The 16,612-nt window shown below is 28.8% G+C and overlaps 1 long non-coding RNA gene across 1 annotated transcript; it reads left to right on the top strand.

The window, feature by feature from the left end:
* The first annotated feature begins 13,082 nt into the window (after positions 1-13,082).
* LOC145804742 (uncharacterized) lies at positions 13,083-15,687 on the top strand. Its single transcript, XR_014347117.1, has 2 exons — positions 13,083-13,320; positions 15,171-15,687. It is a non-coding gene; the product is annotated as an uncharacterized LOC145804742 (long non-coding RNA).
* Positions 15,688-16,612: the final 925 nt, after the last annotated feature.

The following is a 16,612-nucleotide window of genomic DNA, read 5'->3' as shown; positions in this document are numbered from 1 at the left end:
CTTTAGTTAAAGCATTTCTAATGGAGGTGCCAAAGGTATAATTTGGCAAGTGTAAAAAAAAAAAGTTTCTAATGGTTTGCTATTCTTCCTGTCAAATATAGCAAATGTCATTTCTGCTGTCAAATTTGACAGGAGGTTTGGCATTTGCCAAACTTGCCATATCATCAAAGATTAATCAATTTATTTGGTTTGAGTTTTCTAAATTTACTTTTTAGAAAATTGAAATTTTTTGTTTCATATTTTTCTATTTTGTTTTTAATATTTTAAGCAATTTTTTAAAATTTTTATATACACCTAACATAAATACACTTAAAATTTTTAATATTTATGAAAAACCCGATAATAATTCATTTTTTACTATCATCTATACTGTCATCAAGACTAATTTACTAATTTATTCATATAAAAGGTGAATAGTGAGATTATTTAAAACCAAAAAAAAAACAAAATGGCAAAATTTAAGGTTTGGTTTGGTAAAAAAAAAAAAAAACAAACAAAATTTTGATCTTTCGTTGGTTTTCGTCTCGAATGAATTTTCTTTTTTAAATTTCAAATAACTTTTTCACGTGTAGGTTTTATTAGACTTGGAAGGAAAAGAAAGAAAAAAAAACTAGATATTTTTTTACTAATTTCAAAATACTTTTATTGAATTAAAAATTTATTTTAACTTTTTCACTATTTTTTGAAGCCTTTTTTTACACAAATTTAATATTAAACAATGCTTTTGATGGCATTTGTCATTAAAATGATGTGAGTATATATATAAATACATAAAAATGTATGGAATTATGTAAAATATATATTAAAATTTTAATTTTAATTTTTTTGATATTATTTGAACCTTAACCAACGCTCATTGAGGGGTAGTTAGTGTAGGATCCATTTTTAAAATTAAAAAAATTATATATTTAATTTATGATTGCAAAAATTCTAAAATTAATTTTAATTTAATTTTTGAATTTATTTTAAATATGTAAAAAATATGAGAAGTAATATAATCTAAATTAATTTAAAAATTAATCATAAATAATGATCGAATAAACAATTAGAGAGAAAAAAAAAAAACAAAAAAAGAGAGAAAAGACATTTAGGAATGACATAATTTATAAAGAAAAACAAGCACGGTCTTAAATTCCAACTCACAATACAATAATAACAATTACCCTCATTCTCTTGCCAATTCTAGATTTTGATCATATTTTTTCTCTAAAATTATTGTTTTTCGTTTCTGCGTATTGTTTAATTCTGTACAATTTCATGCTTATTTGATGAAAATGACCTATTATTAGATATCTAGATCTAGGTTTGAGTTAATTGAATTTTTTGACTTGAAGTAAGGTTTTTATTGTGATATTTGTTCTTCTCATTCTTGGCACTCTCTAATATCTTGTTGTTAGTTGTTAGCCCAAAACTACTGTTTGGTTGCTGGGAAAGCAAAGAAAAATGAAAGAAAACAAAATTAGAGTATCAAGCTTTTTGTTCTTTATGTCAGTAAAATTACCAGAAGTAATAAAATTAGACAACCTACAAGACACTTGAATTTTCGTGGTTTAGCATTGAGAGAAATGTTTAGTTTTATGGTCTTATGGATGAATCAACTGTACCCATTCAGAATGATTTCTCAGGATTTATGTTATTCACAGATGATTGATATTGTTTTAGGAAAACATTTTTTACACATACATCTTTGCAATCTGTGTGCTGAGTCTTAAGAAGCTCATGGGTACTTGGTAGGTTTTACTTTAAATTTTTTTAATATGAATTCTGTTTCTCACATATAGTAATTTTGGGGAGTAAAATTAATTATACAAATAAGAAAATTGGCTAAATCTTTAGTGCTCCTCTCTTTATTTGATTTTTATTTTTTAATAAGTTGTTGTTCATAGAAAATTGGCTAAACCATTAAAGGTATCCAATTTCTTTAATGAGCTGGTGTACATTTTAATTTTAATTTCTTTTAAATTGCAGAGCACTGGCTAGTGTGCATTATTTGATATTTAACTTTTTTTTATATTTGATTTGTTTGGAATTGTAAAGTACAGTCTGTTAAATATATTTTTATAACTGTATTTTAATCTTAATATTATTTATACCGTGCCTTTAGGCACGGGTATAAGCTAGTATATATATATATATATATATTATAGAAAGTTTATAAAATATTTATTAAGTTTTCAACTGATTTGTAGTTATTTTTATAGATAATTCTATTACACACACCTTTTACTATTTTCTTATTTAGTAAGAGGTGTGTATCTTTAGTTATTCTATTTTCTTATTTAGTTATAACTAAATTTTTTATTTTATTTATTTATTTTTCTTTAGTTAAAGCATTTCCAATGGAGGTGCCAAAGGTATAATTTGGCAAATGTAAAAATTTTAAAATCTGTTTTCGAGTTTTTAATTTATATTTTTTGATTTTTGGTAAATTTTTTTAATTTTATTCGAATAGAAAAAAGTTATATTACTGTTCATTTCAAGGGTTGGCTCATCTCTCATTGGTGGACTCCAAATTTCACATAAGGCCCATATTTTGTGGGAATTATTAATGGGGAAATTACATCCTAGTGAGATGTAGAATATATATATATATATATATATAATATAGAAAGTTTATAAAATATTTATTAAGTTTTCAACTGATTTGTAATTATTTTTATAGATAATTCTATTATACACACCTCTTACTAGTAAGAGGTATGTATCCTTAGTTATTCTATTTTCTTATTTAATTATAACTATATTTTTTATTTTTTTTATTTATTTTTCTTTAGTTAAAGCATTTCCAACAGAGGTGCCAAAGGTATAATTTGGCAAGTTTAAAAATTTTAAAATCTATTTTCGAGTTTTTAATTTATATTTTTTGATTTTTGGTGAATTTTTTTAATTTTATTCGAAAAGAAAAGAGTTATATTACTGTTCATTCCAAAGGCCGGCCCATCTCTCACTGGTGGACTCCAAATTTTACATAAGGCCCATATTTTGTGGGAATTATTAATGGGAAAATTACATCCTAGTGAGATGTAGAGTATATATATATATATTATAGAAAGTTTATAAAATATTTATTAAGTTTTCAATTGATTTGTAATTATTTTTATAGATAATTCTATTATACACATCTCTTACTATATGTATCCTTAGTTATTCTATTTTCTTATTTAGTTATAACTAAATTTTTTATTTTATTTATTTATTTTTCTTTAGATAAAGCATTTCTAATGGAGGTGCCAAAGGTATAATTTGGCAAGTGTAAAAAAAAAAAAAGTTTCTAATGGTCTGCTATTCTTCCTATCAAATATAACAAATGTCATTTCTGCTGTCAAATTTGACAGGAGGTTTGACATTTGCCAAACATGCCATATCATCAAAGATTAATCAATTTATTTGGTTTGAGTTTTTTAAATTAACTTTTTAGAAAATTGAAATTTTTTGTTTCATATTTTTCTATTTTGTTTTTAATATTTTAAGCAATTTTTTTTAAAATTTTTATATACACCTAACATACATATACTTAAAAATTTTAATATTTATGAAAAACCCAATGATGTGGAAGGTGTAAGTGGAAGGTGTAAACCCCTTAAGGTTGCACACCATATGCAACTAACACAAAATGTGTAAGTGGAAGGTGTAAACATGAAACAGGACAGCAAACAGAAAAGGCGTAAGTGTAAGGTGTAAGTTGCACACTTAAGAAAAGTCCTTTTTATTATCATCTAACTGTCATCAACACTAATTTACTAATTTATTCATATAAGAAATTGAATAGTGAGATTATTTAAAACCCAAAAAAAAAAAACAAAATAGCAAAATTTAAGGTTGGGTTTGGTAAAAAAAAAAAAAAAAAAAAAAAAAGCAGCAAAATTTTGATCTTTCGTTGGTTTTCGTCTTGAATGAATTTTCTTTTTTAAATTTCAAATAACTTTTTCACGTGTAGGTTTTATTAGACTTGGAAGGAACTAATTTCAAAATACTTTTACTGAATTAAAAATTTATTTGAACTTTTTCACTATTTTTTGAAGCGTTTTTTTTACACAAATTTAATATTAAACAATGCTTTTGATATCATTTGTCATTAAAATGATGTGAGTATATATATAAATACATAAAAATGTATGGAATTATATAAAATATATATTAAAATTTTAATTTTAATTTTTTTGATATTATTTGAACTTTAACCAACGCTCATTGAGGGGTAGTTAGTAGGATCTATTTTTAAAATTAAAAAATTTGTTAATTTAATTCATGATTGCAAAAATTTTAAAATTAATTTTAATTTATTTTAAATATGTAAAAAATATGAGAAGTAATATAGTCTAGATTAATTTACAAATTAATCATAAATAATGATCGAATAAACAATTAGAGAGAGAAAAAAAAAAAAAGAGAGAGAGAAAAGACATTTAGAAATGACATTTTTTTTGCACACACCACTTCCCCTCTCCTCACACACTTAATGACATTTTTTTTATTACATTTTTATCCTAAAATAAAATTACCAAAATATTCCTTTCTTCTCCAACCAAAACCCCTTTCTTCTCCAACCAAAACCCTAACCCTAACCCTAACCCTAACCCTAATACCCAATACAGAGCCTCCCCTCCAATCATCTCCTTCCTCCCTCCGTCGCCTCCCTCTATCGCCTCCCTCCAGCCTCCCTTTTCTCGAATCGAAGCCCCACGCCACCTCATCGTTCGTCGCTCACTCACCCTCCCCACCACCCCCGTAACCCCTCACTTCGGAACACAACACCGTCGCCGCCACAGCTCCCACCCCTTCGTGACCCTCAGTTTTGCACACCCACAGAGAGAGAGAGAGGAGAACCTAAATCTGAAAGAAGACAAATTTGGTTCGACTATCAACCTCCGAAACCCCATTTTCGCGACTGAGAGAGAGAGAGAGAGATCGAGGGGATGAGGTGGGGGTCGTGATAGTGTCGCCGGTGGTGGAGTAAGGGGTGGGGATGGCGACGGGAAGTGAAAGGGAACGGTGGTGCTGCGTCGCCGCTGGCGAGGTGGTCGCTGGTGTGTGGATTGGAAGGGTTGGAAAGTTGTGTGTATGAGGATATAATTGGAATAAAAGTGTGTGTAATAAGTAAATTTTATTTATTTATTTTTTTAAGGTGTGTGAACTAAGAAGGATGTGTAAAAAGTAGAATTGGTGTGTTCAAATAGAAGCTCTCCCCTTAGCCATTTAATTTTTTTAAATACCAATTTTGCCCTCACTAAGTAAATTACATTGACACCCCTCACATTTTAGAAATTACAATTCCCTCCCTAAGATTTAAAGTAACATTACCAATTGCCCCCTCGGTTAGTATTAATTAGAAAAAAATTAATCAAAAAAAAAATTAATCGGGAAAAAAAATATTTGAAAAAAAATAATTAATTGAAAAAAAAAATTGTTAGTAAAATTTTTAAATTTCTGTTTAAAAACCAATGTAAACTCATTTTTTGAATTTACGTTTTTTTCTCAAATTTACAAACTGAGACAACCATTTATAAACCAAAAAAATTATCAAACAAGTTTTTATGACAGGTTTTAAAATTTTTGTAAGTAAAAATTGAAAACGAAATGGTTACCAAACATGTTTCAGATGGTAAAAATATCATAAAATTGACAAATAATTAAATAAATTACCAACATAATAAATGACTTATTAAAAGATTCTTAAGCTATATATGGTTTGATTTTTAGAATTTTTTTTAAAAAATTAAAAATTAATTGGTTAAGAAATAAAAAATGAAAAATAATTATTATTTTTATATCATTTTTATCTTTCGAGTGGTTAGAAATAATGTTTTACAAATTAAATTGAAACAGTCATACGTATATATATAACCTGTCCAAAAGTTAAAATGATAATTATTTTTTACCCTTAAATGATAATTATTTTTTATTTTTTATCTCTTAACTAAATTAATTTTTAATTTTTAAAAAAAAATTCTAAAAATCAAACCATACATAGCTTGCGAATCTTTTAATAAGTCATTTCTTATGTTGGTAACTTATTTAATTATTTGTTAATTTTACGACATTTTTACTATCTGAAGCCTGTTTGGTAACCATTTCGTTTTCAGTTTTCAATTTATATTTACAAAAATTTTAAAAAACTATCATAAAAACTTGTTTGATAATTTTTTTGGTTTGTAAAATGTTGTCTCAGTTTGTAAATTTGAGAAAAAAACGTAAATTCAAAAAATGAGTTTATGTTCATTTTTAAACAGAAATTTAAAAATTTTACTAACAAATTTTTTTTTCAATTAATTTTTTCTCAAATAATTTTTTTTTTCAATTATTTTTTTTTTCAAATAATTTTTTTTCCAATTAGTTTTTTTTTTCAAAGAATTTTTTTTCCAACTAATACTAACCGAAAGGACAATTGGTAATGCTACTTTAAACCTTAGGGAGGGGATTGTAATTTCTAAAATGTGAAGAGTGTCAATGTAATTTATCTAGTGAGGGCAAAATTGGTATTTAAAAAAATTAAATTGCTAAGGGGGAATCTATAATGAAACTTTAAACCTTAGAGGGAGATGTAATTTCCAAAACGTGAGGGGGAAAACTGTAATAAACATAAACCTCAGGAGGTGTCAGTGTAATTTACCCAAAAATATATAAAGATGATGTAATTAAAAAAAATTAAAGAACCAAAAAATTAACTTTTAATCCAAATGCCAAAATAAGCTAAAGTTTTTTAAAAAATAAACTTATTTGTTATTTTTCATCATGATAACACACCATCATGTGTTTTCAGCTATTTTTAAGCACAATAACCTTTGTAACTAGGTGCATTGAATATTATATCCTTACATTATGATTTATTTTTTACTCTCATCTAAACTATCATCAACACTAATTTATTCATATAAAAAAAAAAAAGAATACGTGAGATTATTGAAAATAATTTAAATAAATATATTTTTTAAATTTTTATGAAAAAATATTTTTAAAAAATAAAAAAATAATGTAACAAAAACAATAAAATTAGTGTATCCCAAACACGCTTGTAATATTTGATATCACAATATTATCAAGATAAAACTATTTAAAGGAAAAATTATAGTATACACCTCTCAAAAGGTATGTATTAATATAATTTCTTATTTTTTAAATTATAATTAAAAAAAATCATAATTAAACACTTTTAGGATGAATGGCAATCTTATACAAACTTAATTTAATAATTTACTTTATAATAAAATATTACATAACTTTAACTAAGGAGAAGGACTCTGATGTAATTTGGAAAGATAAATTTTTTTAACTTTTTTAAATCAAAGCACTTCTTTATTTTTTATATATAAAAAAATTAAAAAATCAACTTTTTAACATCAGGCAATGGATTACAGAACCCAATATTCATAGCTAAAAAACCAAAATCATCAATGGTGATTGGACAAAGGTGCAGGAGTTTAAATTACAACCCAAAGGACACAGGGTTTAAAGTTGTGGTAAATCCATTAAGGGCACAGCCCTAGACATCCGAGCAGTCCTTACCGGTAGGGTAAGAAGGTCTTCTTCTTCATCTCCTCCACCAATGCTCTATTCGCAGTGTAATGGCGATCGGTTTTTTTCGGAGAACTTGTTTGCTTCAATTTTGCTTTTGCATTTCCGTTTCTTTGCAATTCTTTTCCTTCTCATCCCTTGAAGATGATGAGCAAGTGAAGACCTTGAATATCTACTTCTTCAAGTTCCTTCCAGACGATGTAGACCTTGAAGACGAAGTAGAGCCTGACGGTATTGTCTCAATCGACGGAGTTTCAGCTTCTTTGTTCTCAGAATCTTCCAACTCCAGAATGCGATGATGATGATGATGAGAGGCCTCATTTTCTTCGTGTTCTTGCCATTGGAACTGTGTTGTTCGTAGTGGTGACATTGGTCGGATTTGACCATTCAAGAACCACTCGTCGGCTGAACTCATACCGCTCGGTGAGGACCCACAAGAAGATTTGAACTCGAACGAGCCAGTTGACAAGAAAGAATCAGACTCGACGTTTGGTTCGCCATTGTTACGGTTTGAAAAGAGCACTATTGCTGTGAGTTCGAGAGTAGAAATGACAAAGGACCCCCACAACAACAATACCCACATAGACATGTCAGTGATGAGTGATAGAAGGGAGAAAAAAATAAAAAACAAAAAGTAAAAGGTTGAATACACTGGAGGTGGTGGGATTTTTCCATTTAAGAGAGAGAGAGAGAGAGAGAGAGAGAGAGAGAGTTAGGGTGGGCTTAGGGACTGAAACGAGACAGAGAGCTCTATTCTGTGAATAAGGAGAGAATGCATACATGCTTATACCATGTGCTTCCAATAAATATTGGAATTCAATTTTTTTAAAAATATTTTTTTATTTTTTTATATTTTCTTATTTGGAAAAATTATTCAAAAATTTCATTTCAGAAAATGTTGTTTCATTTAGTCAATTAAATGTACACAAGAGATTTCACAAAATCTGTGGTGTATCATACCAATTTTGATTTGTTTAGTGCACCAGCTGCTAATTGGAGGGACACTTTCTATTGTCATATGGCTCCGAAACCTCCAAATCCAGAGGAATTGCCCCCTCCTTGCAGGTATGTTTTTAAAGGTTACTAGTACGGTTATAAATCGCAAGACATATAACGGTATTAGGATGGAAAATTAGCTGTTTAAATTGGCCATTATGCCCGAATTGACGGCTTTTTAATTCTATGATTAAATTTCATAAATTATTTTTACTTCTTGTGACAATTAAGTTGGTCAATTCATGTTATGTTGGTGCCTCTCATTTCAAAAATTATAATTTTATTATTGCGTTTCATATCTACAAATAAAAATAATTTATGAGATTTGTATATATAGGATATTTTCTTATATATACTCAAACTGCATATTATGGTTGTTATGGAGAGTCTCCATTAACAATTCATAGTTGAAGGTTGGATCTCTATACCCAAACTTTTGTTCTCTTTCACACTCCTAATTGTGTGATATGATGAAAATATAAGGGAACAATTTCTCTCTAATATATGATCAGAGGACAATCATGCAAGAGAGTATTAGCGTAAAAAAATTAAGTTTATCAAAAATCGATAGTCATTTAATTGAATTGCATTAAAAAATATTTATACATATATAGATGGATTATGTTCAAAATTATACTATCTATCCATCCAAGAAGTTGCCCCCAAATAGATTATTTGTGAAATTTGGAAAAGGAAAATGTTATCTGCCCTCTGAAAGTGAGGTGTACGCCGTGCGGTATAGATAATAAAAATAATTTGCTTTCTTGCTATGATGATTATGTTTTTTTTTTTTTTTTTTTTCAAGTAAAGAATTTGAGAGGAAGTGTTTACTTCAAGAAAATAGTTATGATAGGACCTATCTTTTCCTGCAACAACTGAACACAAGGATAGAAAATTAAAACGATTTTTGTTTTCCAGTTCCGGAACTGCAGTGTTGATTAGTATAGTTTTGTTGCAGAGATATTTATTTAGTCAATTAAATGTTTTTAATTTTTTACAAATAAAAAATTTTAAAATTTTGTTTAAGAAATTTTAAAAACAAAAATGATTCAGGCCTCGAATTTGAGGCTCGAATTTGCCTCGAAATCAATTTTTTTTTTTTTCTTTTCTTTTCTTCCAAAGCTGTTTTAGTTGGTTTTTTTTTTTTTAATTTTTTTTTTCTCTCTTTTCTTTATAGGGGTGATTATGTATAAGGATGTACTAAAAAATTAGACATTTTGTAAGTGAGTTGGGTTGGACTGATTAGATAATAAAATTGACTGATCAATTTTTTTTTTTAATTTAATTTAATTTTATTTGTTAGGTTGTGTTGGTTTTTTTTTTTAAAAGTGTTTATATGTAGGGGTGTGCCAAAAAACTAGACATCCTATTCTAACTCATCGTACAAAATTATATAGAATTATCGAATTTTAACCAACAGTCTAACTGATCAGTCAATTAAGTTGGATTGATTAAATGATAAAAATTAAAATTGACTGATTAGTTAAACTGTTGGTTAAATTTTGTTAATTTCATATAATTTTCTATGATGAGTTGGTGGAAAATGTATAATATTTTATATTAGACTTAAAAAAAAAAAAAAAAAAACTAACACAGAAGCCCAAAAAAAAAAACAAACAAACAAACAGTAGTCGAGCCAAATTCGAGGCCTCTATCACTATTGTTTTAAAAATGATCAAATCATAAGGAACAATATAAGATGCATTATTCTATAAATAAATAAATAATAAAAAAAAACTCATAACTATATTATCAATTCACATATATCAAAAGAAATAATAACAATATAAAAAATACACAAACATCCACCAAAAAAAAAAAAAAAACCTTCAAATCAACTCTCAAAACAAAGGTAGTTAACGTATATATATTTATGTTCAATTTAGTTGGAACTAAAAATACATTGGGAAAAAAAGGTCATGTAGAGAAAAAAAAAATACTCACACGAAAATATAAATTTGCAAAAAAAAAAAAAAAAAAATCACAAACAAACAAACAAAGTTGAAATAAATTTGGACTATTGGCAAAGACAGAAAATAACCATTGCATCATTACATTTGGAGAGGAGTTGGCTGAGTTGGAAAAAAAATCAAATATTGAGTATTTTAAAGAGATAATAGTATTGAATTTTTAATTTGATTGGGTTTTTAAAATTTTAGATTTATATTATTTTCGGAAAAAGGTGACAGTGAGATTAAGGTGGCTTACCGTATTATTTTGAAGTTTGAAATTCAAAATCATAGATAATTAGCGTCTTTATTTATTTATTTTTATTTAATTGTTTTGATCAACATTGTTTTTGGAAAGAATAAATGTGACTTATCATATTGTTTTGAATTTTAAAATTCAAAATTGCAATTAGATCTTCTTTTTTTTTTGTTTTTGGATTTTTGACTTAAGGAATTAACCAATAGATTTTTTTTTATTTCTTTAAAAATTAATAAATTAACAAAATTAGTTTGGAAGTTTGGAACTTCTACAATCATTGTTCTTAAAAAGACCATTTTCCTTATATATATAGATTGGAAGTTTGAAGTTTTCACAATCATTGTTTTAAAAAAACCATTTTCCTTATATATATAGATTGGAAGTTTAGAGTTTCTACAATTATTGTTCTTAAAAAGGCTATTTTCCTTATAAACAAAAGAAATTATACAAAAAAATTGTACAAAATACGGTGATAAAAGTGCTTTTATTTAGTTCAAATCAAAAGATTCATTAAAAGGACTTACAATTTTTAAAATATTTCTATCACACCATTCTTATGAATTTTTTATTTGCAATTAATTTTCATTTAGTAAAATATGTTCTGCATGCTTTGTGTGGGAAATAAATTCAAAAATCAACATGCCTTTTGTAGAAAATTTGCAAAGATATGATTACAAGTTATTTAGGATGGTCTAAATAAGTGTAATTTTTTTATTTTTTTATAAAACAATGTGCAGAAAATTAAAAAGGTAATGCGATCTAAAAAAAAATAAAATGTTATGTTAAGTATCAATCAATCATTTTATTTCACAAAACTATTTATTAAACTAGATAAACATTTTAAGTAAATTAATTCTTTTCATCTCATAAAAAAATTAGACAATTAAAATATCACTAAAAAAATCAAATTTCCAAATGCACACTTAGGCCTCATTTATCAAAAATAAAAATAAAAAAGCCAAAACAATTTCAGCTCGTACAAAAAATATATATATTTCCATTTACTCTACCTCTTGTATTTTTTTTTGTGTAAAAAATTAAAAATTTATTTTAAATATATTATTTTTTATCTCATATTTTAGTTTAAAAAAAATATTTAAAAAAAAAAATCATCTCCCAAAATAACCCTTTATAAAGTGTTTGGAATCACATAAAAAAGTCATATTATCTTTAGTAATTTTTTTTTTAGAAGAATGTCAAAAAAAAAAAAAAAAAAAAAAATTATATTCACCTCAAGTAAACGAACTCAAAAATTTTATTTTTTTATTTTTGAAAAGTTATATAAGAAAATTTTAAAAGTCAAAATAAGCCCCAAAAAATTCATTATTTTTATTTATATACTTTTTTTATAATAATTATTTAATTTTTTGATGTCTTTAAAAGGCTGATTTTTTATTAAAAAAAATTAAAAAGAAAATAACTTAAAGATGAAAATAAATCAAAAACAAAATCAAGCGAACCCAACAAACATACAATTAGCATGGGCAACGCGAAACAAGTAAAATTGTTTTAAAAAGATAGTTAAAAATTAATTTTTTAATTTATTTTAAATATGTAAAAAATATGAGAAGCAATATAATCTAAATTAATTAAAAAATTAACCATAAATAATGTTCGAATAAACAATTAGAGAGAGAAAAGACATTTAGAAATGACAAAATTTATAAACTCACAGTACAATAATAACAAATAAAATTACCATCTAAAAAAAAAGAAAAAAAATAACTCGAAAATACAAAATTTATGAAGAAAAACAAGGACGGCGGAACGCGCAATCCGACGCCGTTCGCCGGTTTTTGTTTGGTTCGCTTTTGCATTTGCGATTCTTTTCCTTCTCGCAGTGTAGCCGACGGCGGAACCCTTCCGACGCCGTTCGCGATCTGCTATTGCTATTCTTTCCCTTCTCAGTGAGCGTGATCGATTGGAGCGTGATCGATGACCTCATACCGGTCGGCGAGGACCCAGAAGAAGATTCCAAAGCAGACTCAGTTGAGAAGAATGAAGAATCAGACTCGACGTTTGAAAACAGCACTATTGCTGTGACTTCGACAGCAGAAATTATGGAGGAACCCCCCAACAAGAAGACCCACATAGACAGGTCAGTGATGAGGGACAGGAGGAGCAAAAAAACCAAAAAGGACCATTTCCAATACATTGTCGTTTGAGAGAGAGAGAGAGAGAGTTGGGGTGGGCTTCTGACTTCGAGAGCAGAAATGCCAGACGACCCCCCCAACAACAACACCCACGTAGGGAGGTCAGTGACGAGGGACAGGAGGGCAAAAAAAATCAAAAGCAACGATTTCCAATACATTGTCGTTTGAGAGAGAGAGAGAGAGTTGGGAGGGACTGAAACGAGTTCCAATAGAGAGAGAGAGAGAGAGTTGGGATTGGGAGGGACTGAAACGAGTTCCAATAAATATTCGAGTTTGAGAAATTATTTCCATTTCACAAATTCGATATTCCTATTTGGACGTTTTCTTCCATAATATTATTGATCTGATCTTTAAATATAACAGCTAAACCGTTATGGCCCATGTCCAGTGGCCAGCCATCCAAGATTCCTAAATGCAATTACTGTGGTGGCCCTCGAGGGTTGAATTCAAGGTATGAAATAATGTTCCTTCAATTTTTAGACTGAGGTATTATGTTGTCACAAAAGAGGCAATTCTGTTGCATTATTCCTAATCTAGTGTACATGTTAGATGGTCATATTTTACCCTGTTCCATTTCATGTTTATTTGCATCATGTGGAGACCTGGGAGTCTAATTTTGGAAAATTCGAGTGCTTGTTGATTTGTGATGGTTCTAACAATTTCCAAAAAATTGTTGCAGATGATCAAGAGGGAGGTATTAAACTTTATTGTCTTCCTTTCAAGAATTATTTTTCATTGCAACATAGGAAATCATTTTTGAAAGCGAGAATTCGCATATCGTGCTTGTTGATTTGTGATGGTTCTAACAATGTCAAAAAAATTGTTGCAGATGATCAGGAGGGAGATATTAAACTTTATTGTCTTCCTTTCAAGAATTATTTTTCATTGCAACATAGGAAATAATTTTTTAAAGCGAGAATGCGCATATCTTGACACCAAATGTGGGGATAAACCGGTCTTTGATCCATATTAATCACCAATTATTATAAATCACAAAGCAGGACATTACGCAGCATTTAGATGAGGTTTATGCCGTTGAACCTGCTGTACTTATTTCAAGATCCTACAAAAATTTCTACAGTTATTAACAACTTAAAAGGGATCTTAACGCAAGAAATACGAAGTAATGCAAATTACTAACTATGCATAATATGGAAGTAAAGATCTACAAATCTCCTGAACAAAAATTATGCATAATTCTACTACTACGTTAAGTGTCTGTTTTCTTGTTTGTCTCATAGTTGTCGAGTGTATGATGTCAAATTTAGTACTGAAAGAAGTGATAGGTAATGAGCTGTGGAGCAAAGAAGATTGAAATTTATGTTTATAGGAGTGTTCAGATGTGTTGTTACTGATGCATGTCTAATACAGATGTGTCTGCTTTATAATAGTGTCAATGCCATTTGCATTGAGGATTCTTCCATAAAAATAAAGCTTGTTGCTGTTCTGTTTTGTAGAAGGCTTCTTTAATTTCTATCTCCATTCCTTCATAATAGTGATTTTATTATCACTAGTTCTATATTGGCTCAAAAAATTCTCGTGAATTAGGTAGATGACTTAGAAGCAGTTTGGGGAAAATATCCACCCTTACATCATAGCTTGCTTGGACTATCTGTCTCTCTGTCTGCCTGATGAAAGGATGTTGGGGTTGACCTCATTTTGAGTTTTCAATGTATAGGCTTTGCTCTGTTGTTCTTGATAGTTAACCCAGCTTTTGCTGAAAATTGGTGAGGCAAAAAAATAAAATAAAATAAAACTAGATGTTTTTTAGACCTGATGTTAGTAAAACTGAGGTTTGCCTTGCACGGACAGGAAAAATTCCCACTCAAACCAGGTTTTTGCCGTTCTCAAACAAGCCATTCCCTTCTCTCTCTGTCTCTGCCTCTTTTCTGTGACAGGTTGGATGTTAAAATCATCACAATTTTTTCAGTTGTCTGGAGTAAAGACAATTCATATTGTCTTATGGATAGACCTGAAGCTTCTCAATATCCATGTTGGTTGCTTGTTTGTTTTGTTGACTCCTTCTGCATGCATTAAAGGGTAATCGAAACAGATTAACAACACTTTTATTGCTATCATAAAGGATTATTAGTATTTTTGTTATGAATAAAGTACTATTGTTCCTAACTGTTTTATATCTATATATATATTTTATTATTAAAAACGGGACTGGGAATTTATATTTTACTGGTGGACAGGTATGTTATTTGTGAAAGTTCTGTATTTTTGTTGGATCACATGCCTACTTGACTTTCCACCTCTATTCACCTTTTGTGTTTTTGCTATTTTGGGTCGATTCAGGTTAGTTGATATAGCACCACACTACTTTGACCTTGCAAACTTTCCACCTTGCAAGGCACGGCGTGTTGTTGAGAAGCTTTACAAGAAACGGGAAAAGGAGAGGGAAGAGAGCAGGAACAGAAAGTGAAGCTGTCCCCATGTTTATGCTCTCCTTGAGAATGTGTCTCAAGAGCTTTTTAGTTATCTGGATTTTATTAGCCCAGCAAAACCTCTCAACAGATCCCAGTTTCAGGAAAAGCACAATGGACTAGGTGGCCGAATTTCATGTACCATTAATGATGTAGGTTTTAGTCAAGTTAAAATTAAGAGCTGTACGAATCTGTTGTATGAACTCCCCCTTTTCTATTTTTTTTCTCTCTTTTGGATGTGGTTTATTCGCATTTTATTTTTATTAGATAGATTTTTCAACTGAAGCAAGAAAGTGGAACGACCATGGGCAAGAGAAGATAAATTCATGAGCTGTATGAACTCTCCTTATTTGTTTTTGATGTAGTGATTTTCTTGCATTTTATTGTTATAGATTTCTTTCTCTAGTTTGACACAAGAAAGTGGGTCTTACCGTGCGAGGATGAAGACGTTTTCTCCTCTCACTACTCTCTTCCCTCCCAACCCGTTTCCCATCACTAGACCCACCTCCAATTCCTACACCAACAACCCGACCACCAACAGTCTCTGCCCCTAACTTCCATGCTTCAGTTATTCCCACCGCCAACAAAGCCACCAACGCCATTACAGCAAACATTGCACCATTCTTTAAAATCTTCCCCATCGTTCCCCATCGTTTTACTCAAACGAAAAGAGAGGACCAGAAAGAAAAGAGTAGCAAGAGCTTTGTTTACTGCATACAAGAAATGTAGTGTGGTATTTATAGGGGTCAATTAGAAGGAGAAAATATTTTATGTAACAAGTATATGACATGATTAAGCTATTGTGGTATATTTTTTAACTTATTATTTATTATATGGTAAAAGTGAAATTAAAGTTGATGCAGCCAAAAACTCAATATTTTGAACTGAGCTCAATTACTCGAAAAGTCACTTGGAGCTCAACCTAAAGTATTGAGTGTTTAACCATATCAAATTCAGATTACACATACTATTTACCACATGACACAAATTATAAGTTTAGAAATATACAAATCAAACATAGAAAAACACAAAAAAAAAAAAAAAAATGATGAAATTTTGTCCATTCAAAATTTTTTTTTTTTTTTGGGGTTCAATTCTATGTTTGATTTTTGTATTTCTAATATTGTTGCATGGCAAAGAAAAATACACTTCAGGCAGTGTAAGCACCCGTTACATAAAATCATTTCTCAGAAATAAGGGGTATAAATGCATGCATATCATCATCCCCTTATCTCTCTATCTCTTCCAAAGTGCCAATAGACAAAAGAAATTCAACCAACCATGACCAGGGATGCTCCACGACGGTGCACCCAT

This window comes from Camellia sinensis, chromosome 12 (genome assembly GCF_055761805.1).
Source record: "Camellia sinensis isolate YWXY chromosome 12, ASM5576180v1, whole genome shotgun sequence".
Taxonomy (NCBI): Eukaryota; Viridiplantae; Streptophyta; class Magnoliopsida; order Ericales; family Theaceae; genus Camellia; species Camellia sinensis.
This window is presented reverse-complemented; position numbering and strand designations above follow the sequence as displayed.